The 9,260-nt window shown below is 43.8% G+C and overlaps 1 pseudogene; it reads right to left on the reverse strand.

Annotated features, from left to right (window-relative positions):
* Positions 1 to 4,000: 4,000 nt before the first annotated feature.
* Positions 4,001 to 6,318, reverse strand: LOC107105473 (annotated as a pseudogene).
* Between the last annotated feature and the right edge of the window lie 2,942 nt (positions 6,319 to 9,260).

Genomic DNA, 9,260 nt, shown 5'->3' on the forward strand with positions numbered 1-9,260 from the left:
AGGAAGGAAGGAAGGAAGGAAGGAAGGAAGGAAGGAAGGAAGGAAGGAAGGAAGGAAGGAAGGAAGGAAGGAGTATGTGGGGGAGACTGAGGGTTGTATCAAAACAGAGACTCCAGTGCACAAAAATCAGCTGAGCAAGCAATGCTTCTTTAGAGGCAAGCCTCTTTTCTCACTGTAATGGATATAAATAAATCACAAGATAAAAATGTCTCAGTGGATTCACTAAATAGGGAGAATGGAAAAGATACACAGGATGCTAAAAGAATGCCTTCTGTTCTGTGACTAAAAATAAAACAGCAAACATTCTTTTTATTAGTTCTGATGGAACAGCCTCAGTTCAGAAGCATTAGGCGCGTAGACTGCACCTCTGCTTTCATGTCTGTGCTCCATACTGCTTGCCAAGTTTATAAACAGACATTACAATCCTGTCACTCACTCAGACACACAGTCTGTAGCTGTCATGTCATCTCATACAGATCACTCTCTTCTATAATATTGTTGTAATGAAAAGCAAAGAAAACCCAAGCAGACAGCAGCATTACTTATTCCTTTTAGAGTCAAAATATTGTGTGAGGTACCAAAGGAGGAAGGTAAAAATACACCTTTCTGCCCAGTGTATGTAAAATTAGTCTTGAAACCTGGAAGAAGATGAAATGTACAAAAGGGAGATAATGCTCTCTCTTTAACGTGCTCCTAAAAGGTAGAGAAATTAAATCTAATTTATTTAGAAACAGCTCCACATGAACTGCACGGTGAACCCTATTGAATTGGTCTTTGATGGATAACATACTGTATGCCTTAAAATAAATCTCATTACACCAAAAATGAATTGAAGGTATAGACAGACTAATCTTCGGTCCTCAGAGAGCGATCCAAGTAGAAGACAGAGTTGAACTCGATTTCTTTTACAGAAAAAGGATGGAAAGATTCGCATAAAAAACAACTACCTTCCTGCCTAACCACGAAAAAAACAACAACAACCCACCACTATTGGACAGATTTGGACTGCAATTCATTTATGGTGGCCACGTGTCAATGGAACAATGTTTGAGTCCCCAACACCAATGACTCTGTGTGGTGTCTGAGTGAGGTGTGATTATGAACCAGGACTGGGCTACTCTGTTGAGGTCTCTGTGAGTGAGGGGACCTGGGATGTGAAACAGTCATGGCTGTCTATGTATTTTAAAAGAGGCAAGATGGATGGTGATGGGTGATGGCCGGAGCTACTTGTAAACCTGAACCTGTGGGAGGGAGGTTGTGGAGGGTGGTGGGCACTCTGTGTTAGTGAGAAAGGGGCATCACACATTGTTACACATTTAAAGGTTAAACTAGGTCTGTTCAAAATGATACTAAAGCATCACAGGACCCAGTCTCTCCACAGCTCCTTCCTGTGTTGAGGTGATTATGTTTCAAAAATCTAACCACTCGAGTAACTCACAATGTTATATTGCCCCCATAGACGGAAGAAAGAGTCGTACAACAGTTGTTGGGAAAACTAATGGCCACTTTATGTATTAACTAAACAATGGCAAGGGCTAACAGTATGGAGCGGCATGGTCAAGGCCTGGGGTCACCCAAACCCCACCCTTGCCATAAGATGGGCAATGCGCCTGGCCCCTGGCGCATAGCCCACTGAAAATGGCTTGAATCTGGGCAGCCCAGCCATGGAATATGCCATGATGATCCCTCACCCACAGCCGCATGGCCTGTGTAGAGGCAATCCAAAAGGCAGTCTGCGCATCTCATCCCCGGCTGCAAGGCAGCAGTGATGATCTGACAGACCCCTCCACCCTCCAGGGTTGTTGATAGGTGCTTACCAAGCCGCAACAAATTTTCCTAACAAAACCCCGCCACCGCAAGGGTCAAGCCTCTGCTTAGACCCCTGCGCCCACTAAATACCTAACACTGCCTAAGCCCTTGCCATTAGTTCCGTAGAAAATTAATCCCTTTCCCGTACAGGTCTGTGCAATCAGCCCAATTTGGGGGGTGCGGCACATAGTGGCCTAACCGTAACCCAACCATCAAGATGTGCCAAAGCTTTGATCATCCCCTTGTGATAAAAAGGGGAGGCACAGCCATTCCCTGCCATGATCATGGCAGACCAATTGTATTTGGACACTGGCGCTGAATAAGTCAAAGTCATCCCAGGCCTGCAACTTGGCCTTCCCTTACAAGAAACCCCAAGATATTAGCGCCCAGGTGGAACCAACACACCGGGTGTAGAGCCAAGCTCTTCAAAACAGCAGTGGAGAAGGCCCGTCCAGCTGGCTGTGGTGACACCTCCGTTGAACCGTGGCCCACACAAGGCCAAACAGAGCTGCTGCCACAGTTTCCTCATGGCTACCAGGCATGAAGCTGTGTCCGCTGAGGGAATCTGGCTCCACCTGCCACAGAACACCGCACTTAAGAAAAACAATGAACCAACAACATGAACGTTCTCCCCATACAGCAAGGGGCCCCCCCACAGCATTCTTGTAGTGCTGTGAACTGTCCAACTGGCAGCAGGCCACTGTACTCCAGAAGGCCCAACCCAAGCCCAGGCCTAACAGCCCACTGGGGCCTGGCAGCAGATTTCCCTCAACCCAAAATGTATAAAGGCACTTAAAGTGCAGCCAACCCGGGTTGCAGTGACCATCATCACTGCCGGGGCATGGCTTGCCCCGGCAGAGAGAGCGGCTCATAACCACCTTCCATTCCCTACCCCCAAACAGCAGCCTGTGAGATACGAGGGGCTGAGGCTCTAGAAAAACACCTTCTAGGGAACAGCTCCAAAAGAACATGACTTGAATCAAGGTCACCCAGCCGCTTCCAGCTGCCTGCCTGTGGAGAAATTGGGAATCAACCGGGTTCACCCGCTTGAGTCCACTGGCCCGCAGCCTTAGGGCCAAATTCTTCATCTGAAGATTGCAAGTTATATTATCGCTCTCCGGATAGGCAAAGGTAAAGGTTTCCCTTGCACAAAAGCCAGTCAGGTCCGACTCCAGGGTTGCGAATCCAGGGTTGCAGTGCCCATCTCCGCCCCCACACTGGGGCGCAAGCACCGCCCAAAGACGTCTCCATAGCTATACAGCTGGAATGACCGGACAAGTACCGAATTAGCTGCTTGCAATTTCCTGCTTTTAATTTTGGCCATTTAGAGTCAGTGGAGTGTCCCAGTCCAATCAAATGGTTGGGGAACTTGGGTGCTGACAGGGTGTTTCTGGCGCCCACGTGTTGCATCAGCTCAGCCAGCATTCCCCATATATAAGATAGAAGTAAAAGAGCTGGCCTGTAGTTTGCTAATAATTCACCCCTTGAAATCCATATAGGGTGGAAAGCCAGCATGAAAATGTTGTACATAAAATTGAGTGAAGGGAGTATCACTTGAAACCCAATTGGCCACCTGAAATCCCTTCAATTAATGGCCTCCGAAAGGCTTGTTGCTTGGGCCCCGGAGTGAATGATGCCAATGGATCCAGTACTAGCCCAGGATATGGTTATGGTACTGTTTCCCTCCCTGTTTATTTAAACTGGGGTGTGTTTCATTTTGTTAGCTAAAATGCTTAAATACATTTTAAAAAAATAAATGTTAAGCAGTCTTGAAAAAACATGTCTCTATTGCAAAGGCTATGATTTGGGGGAATTTTCTGTAAGATGCTCAGTTCTGACTGTGACTGCATAACTAATGGAAACGGAAGACATGTGAGTCTCTCAAGACAACAGGTCCAGTGAAAGTCAGCCTTCCTGTGGTGCATATATAAACCATCTGCATAGTACCTTGGTAAGTACTGTCAACTGTTTGATAGGTCTATAGTCTGTCATTACAAAAACCAAACTTACAAACTTGCTTAAAATTTGTTTTCAGCCCTTACACTTTAATTTTTAACACAATTGATACAATAATTAAAAATATGCTTTCGTTACCAAAGTCTATTGAGTTCAAGTTACGTGCACCAAGCAATCAAATAATGATCAGGTTGGAAATACTATGCACTAGTATGATTTTGGCATTAATTGGATATTAGGCCATCCAATGAAATCCTTTGCCATGGCCTTGTCTCTTTAGCACGCAGCACATGAAGACTTCTAGGGGTTGCCCTTTCCTGTTGTCCAGCCGTACAAACCAAACATTTCTCGTAACCTCTCTTCACTGATCGCTTCTAGTTGGTCAGTCTTGTTTCCAAGAATAAGGATAGGCACATTAGCAATAGTTTCATCTGCCATTAGTTCACCGACTTCTTGCTTAGATTCAGCCATTCTTTCATGATCTGCACAGACCACCAGAAAGACAATACCATTTATGGCAGGCAAGTAGTTTTTACAAACTCTGCAAGCTTGGGCATGTCCACCTAGATCAAATGTAGTGAACAACATACCAGCAATCGTCAGTTCTTCCCAAGTTGGATGTAATGTTGGGACATGCTGTCCAACTCTGTCATCTTTGTTGTTGTTGTTCAGTCGCACAGTCGAGTCCGACTCTTCGCGACCCCATGGAACAGATCCCGCCAGGCCTTCCTGTCTTCCGCCATCCTCTGAAGTTTGCTAAATTTCATGTTCGTTGCATCTATGACACTGTCTAACCATCTCATCCTTTGCCGTCCCCGTCTTCTTTGACCTTCAATTTTTCCCAGCATCAGGGTCTTCTCCAGTGAATGCTCCCTTCTCATTTGGTGGCCAAAGTATTTGAGCTTCAATTTCATTATCTGGCCTTCCAGGGAACAGTCAGGGTTGATTTCTTTTAGGATTGACTGATTTGATCTTCTTGCAGTCCAAGGGACTCTCAAGAGTCTTCTCCAGCACCATAGTTCAAAAGAATCTATTCTTCGGCGCTCGGCCTTTCTTATAGTCCAACTCTCGCAGCCATACATGACTACTAGGAATACCATTGCTTTGACCATGCAGACTTTTGTTGGCAGGGTGATGTCTCTACTTTTTATCATGCTGTTTAGGTTTTATCATGCTGTCATCTTTAAGCATGTGCAAAAGGGTAGTTTTTCTAGCATAATCCAATCCAAGAAATACTAATTTGCCAATTTTCTTGTACAGTCCTAAAAACTGTGCTGTTCTTTCAACAGTCCTAAAAGCAGTTCTAAAAACTGCTATAAATCCAGTCAAATATAAAGGACGTATCCAAATCTTGCAGGTTCCACAGTTAAGAGTTTGCGATCTGAGCCACTCCGTCCACAACTCCAGCTGGCACCAACACAGGAGGCTGCTCCTCTCCTCTCCTCCTCTCCTCTCCTCTCCTCTCCTCCCCTCTCCACTCTTTTTGGTGCTGTCAACTGTTCCAGCCCCAAAGTCTCAAGGTACAGGGTATAGTGCTGTGGCTAAGGTGAGTACTTTGCTATGAGTGTTGGGGAGGGCTGAGCTTTACTTAGCTTTTTAAAGCCTATACTATAACCTATCTGATTCTGAAAAAGTTAGGGGTTGTCCTAATGTTGGAATTACTCATATTTATTAACTTCAGTGAGCTTCTTGCTGAATGGTAGATGTGTGAAAATAGGTTTTATTTTGCCTTTGGGTAAACATACTGAAAGTAATTATATTTTCTGTGCAGGATATGCAAAGGCCATGACATCCAGATTCATTTGAGTTAAGGAGGACCCACATATAAGATACTATATTCCATATTTAAACCTAAAATTGCTTTGAGAGCCAGTTTGGTGTAGTAGTTAAGAGCGTGGACTCTAATCTGGGAGAACTGGGTTTGATTTCCCACTTCTCCACATGTAGCTGCTGGTGTGACCTTGGGTCAGTCATAAATTCTTTCACAGCTGTTCTCTCAAGGGCAGATCTCGAGAGAGCTCTCTCAGCCCCACCTACCTCACAGGGTGTCTTTCCACCCACACATATTGAGGTAGGAATGCATCTGGAATATCTACGCAACTATAGCAGCCAGTGGTAACTATGGATCACATTCAATATGGGAAGAAGTTTAAAAAACTCCCCACTAATAATAATAATTGTGAGCTGTCAAGTTGCAACCATCTCATAGCAACAAGGCAAGAGATGATCAGAGGTGATTTGCTGTTGCTTTCTGTGTAGCCACCACTGCCTTCCTTGGTGGTCACCCCTCCAAGTACTAATCATGGTCAACCCTGCTTAGCTTCTAAGCACTGACAGGATCAGGCTAGGTTGGCCGTTAAGCTTCTTTAAACACACTACCATCCTGGTTTTCAAACTACGGGTAAAATAAATAACACACAAGAATTTACTGGAATGAAGACAAAAGCTCTAAATTGACTTTTGTTCCTATGATTCAAGTAAATAGATTTAAGAAGGAAAAAAAAACCCATGTCTTGAACTTCTTAATGATTTACCAGCATCCAGAGCAATCATGTTTAGCTCTCATCAAACCATTTAAGGGAGGTACTTCAGGAAGAAAAAAAGTACCTGGATAATAGTAATTGGAAAAGAGAGGGGAAGGTGGAGAAGCCTTCTGAAAAGTAAACAGAGGTAGGGATTCAGTAACAGACATCTTAGCATATCTTTAATTACAGCAGTTCTACATGAGTAGCAAGGGTATATTTGAAAATGTGTGGCATGGAATTTTGTTTCCATCTTAACTTTAATTGATTGGACTTGAAAATTCAGGAGCTGATAGAAAAAAGATATGTTTTTGGTGTTGGAAAAAAGGATCATCTTCACAGTGACACTAAAACAGGCTTATTTTTAATGCTTAGTAGAAATTACAGTATCTGCAAATCTTTCTGGTTATGTGCTCTCATTGAAAATAATGGCTGTTCTTCAGAGGTTGCTATTTAAAATGGTTAAGTGTGCTGGTGGAAGCCAATAAAAACAGAGCAATTTTTCATTGCCACATTGACACAGTACTTTTTTTTTTTGTGCTGCTTAGTGCTGATGCAACATTAATTTGGCACTAATATAAAATAATGCTGTCCCTGTTTCCTTTGCTGTGAAATCACTATTCATATGGTGAATTAAAGCCATTCCTATTTATGAGCAGTGGGAAAGAGCTGGGCTCCACAAATGTTCTCACTCCACTATTCTGCCAGATGTGTTAGTGCAACTATTTTGTCACCAAGCTACCTGATACGACAGCAATTTCTTTTTAATAAGAGAGAAATAGGTACCGTAAGTCCATTGTGATTTACACATTATTATACATTTATGCTCAGAGTAAAATGCGTCACTGCAGCACTGAATGAAATGATGGAAATTATAAAAAAGGGCAATCTTAACAGTGCCATGAAAACAGAAAGTAATCTTTTATAATGAAATGTAGCATGAACAGGATTCTTGATAACTTTGCCTGTGTGAAGTGAATGATTGTCAGGTACTGTGAACAGGATTTGACACATGTTATGCTTTCCAAAACACAAGGGCCACAAGCCCACACAATGTAAGTGTAGTTAAGCCAGTGACAGATAATGTTAAACATGCTTGTCCTGAAATGGGAAGCTAAGATGGCCCCAAAACAAGGTATAAACCAGCACTGCAGGGACCACACAGCTCAGGCATGTCAAGTGGCACCCAATGATGGGTGTCAGCCCCATCTGGTTTGTCCTTCTGCAATGAAGCTGGTAAATTACATGACAAGTGCACCCCTAGTCTGTTGGATTGTGGCCAATACTTGGAAAAACAGTCACATACCCCCCCCCATCTGATATGGGCACATAGACTTTTGTTTTGGGCTGACATAGGTTATGCTTAGGGGTGCGCATTCAGATACACCCAAGCCAAAAATATACCCCCAAATACCGTATAAGTGTGTCAGGTATATTTGGCATCCCAAATATTTCCCAAGACCCCCCCCCCCAAAAAAAAATGGTCCTGAAAAAATTCCAGAAATATTTGGGAACTACCGGGATGATCAGCATTTGCAGTTTTTGAGTTCTGTTGCGCATTCTGTACACTGCTACTGGTTGTGTTGGGCTTGCAAAAATGCCCACCCCACATTTTGTACTGCAGAGATTCTTTGGTTTGACATTAGTCCTGTTAAATTTAAACTATTTCAGTGGCTCTGGGTGCTGCTGGTCATTCTGTTCACTGCATCTGGTTGTGCTGGGCTTGCAAAAATGCCTTTCCACTTTCAGACTGTACTGAAGAGATTCTCTGGTTTGACATTAGTCATCTTTTGCTTGTGTTGCCACACTGACACTTGTTCTGCTGGACATTCTGTACATTGCAACTAGTTGTGCTGGGCTTGAACCCCCCCCCCCTTCAGTTTCCACTGTAGAAATTCTGTGGTTTGATTTTGATTCTGTTTGGCTTGGCATATTGGCTTGTGGTTCTTCTGGGACTGCAGAGATCTGCAATCATTCTGTTGGACCTGCTGTTTTTTCTCAGTGATTGCTACTTGCACGCATGGCTTTTTGCCCAGGAAGCAGCTTTTATGCTTGCTTTTTTCCCCCCTTCTCCCTGTTCAGAGGCCCAAAAATTGGACCACTTGGTCCAATCAACTTGAAACTTTGGGGGTACTTAAATGATAGGCACCAGAAGCTTTGCTACAATTTTGGTGCCTGTACCTCTAAAAAAACCCTCTGCAGACACTCAGAAATCTTTAAAAACAACTGTATATTTTAAAACAACTCCCCCAGTCATTCTCCATAGGAAATGTTGTTGTTGTTGTTCAGTCGCACAGTCGAGTCCGACTCTTCGCGACCCCATGGACCATCTCCCGCCAGGCCCTCCTGTCTTCCGCCGTCTTCTGAAGTTGGCTCAATTTCATGTTCGTTGCATCGATGACACTGTCTAACCATCTCATCCTTTGCCATCCCCATCTTCTTTGACCTTCAATCTTTCCCAGCATCAGGGTCTTCTCCAGTGAGTGCTCCCTTCTCATTTGGTGGCCAAAGTATTTGAACTTCAGTTTCATTATCTGGCCTTCCAGGGAACAGTCAGGGTTGATTTCCTTTAGGATTGACTGATTTGATCTTTTTGCAGTCCAAGGGACTCTCAAGAGTCTTCTCCAGCACCATAGTTCAAAAGAATCTATTCTTCGGCGCTCAGCCTTCCTTATAGTCCAACTCTCGCAGCCATACATGACTACTGGGAATACCATTGCTTTGACCATGCGGACTTTTGTTGGCAGGGTGATGTCTCTACTTTTTATCATGCTGTTTAGGTTCGCCATCGCTTTCCTCCCAAGGAGCAGGCGTCTTTTAAGGGGGGGGGCTGAATCTAAATACCATACCACTATTTGGAATTTGGGAATATCAGGAATACCAATATTTTTAATTCCAATATATCCGGAACACCCCCCTCCATTTCTTCATACATTTCTAGTTATGGTTGGCATCAATGGTCAGCATCCTGTT

The sequence above is a fragment of the Gekko japonicus genome, unplaced genomic scaffold, assembly GCF_001447785.1.
Source record: "Gekko japonicus isolate JY-2015 unplaced genomic scaffold, Gekko_japonicus_V1.1 scaffold1752, whole genome shotgun sequence".
NCBI classification, from domain to species: domain Eukaryota; kingdom Metazoa; phylum Chordata; class Lepidosauria; order Squamata; family Gekkonidae; genus Gekko; species Gekko japonicus.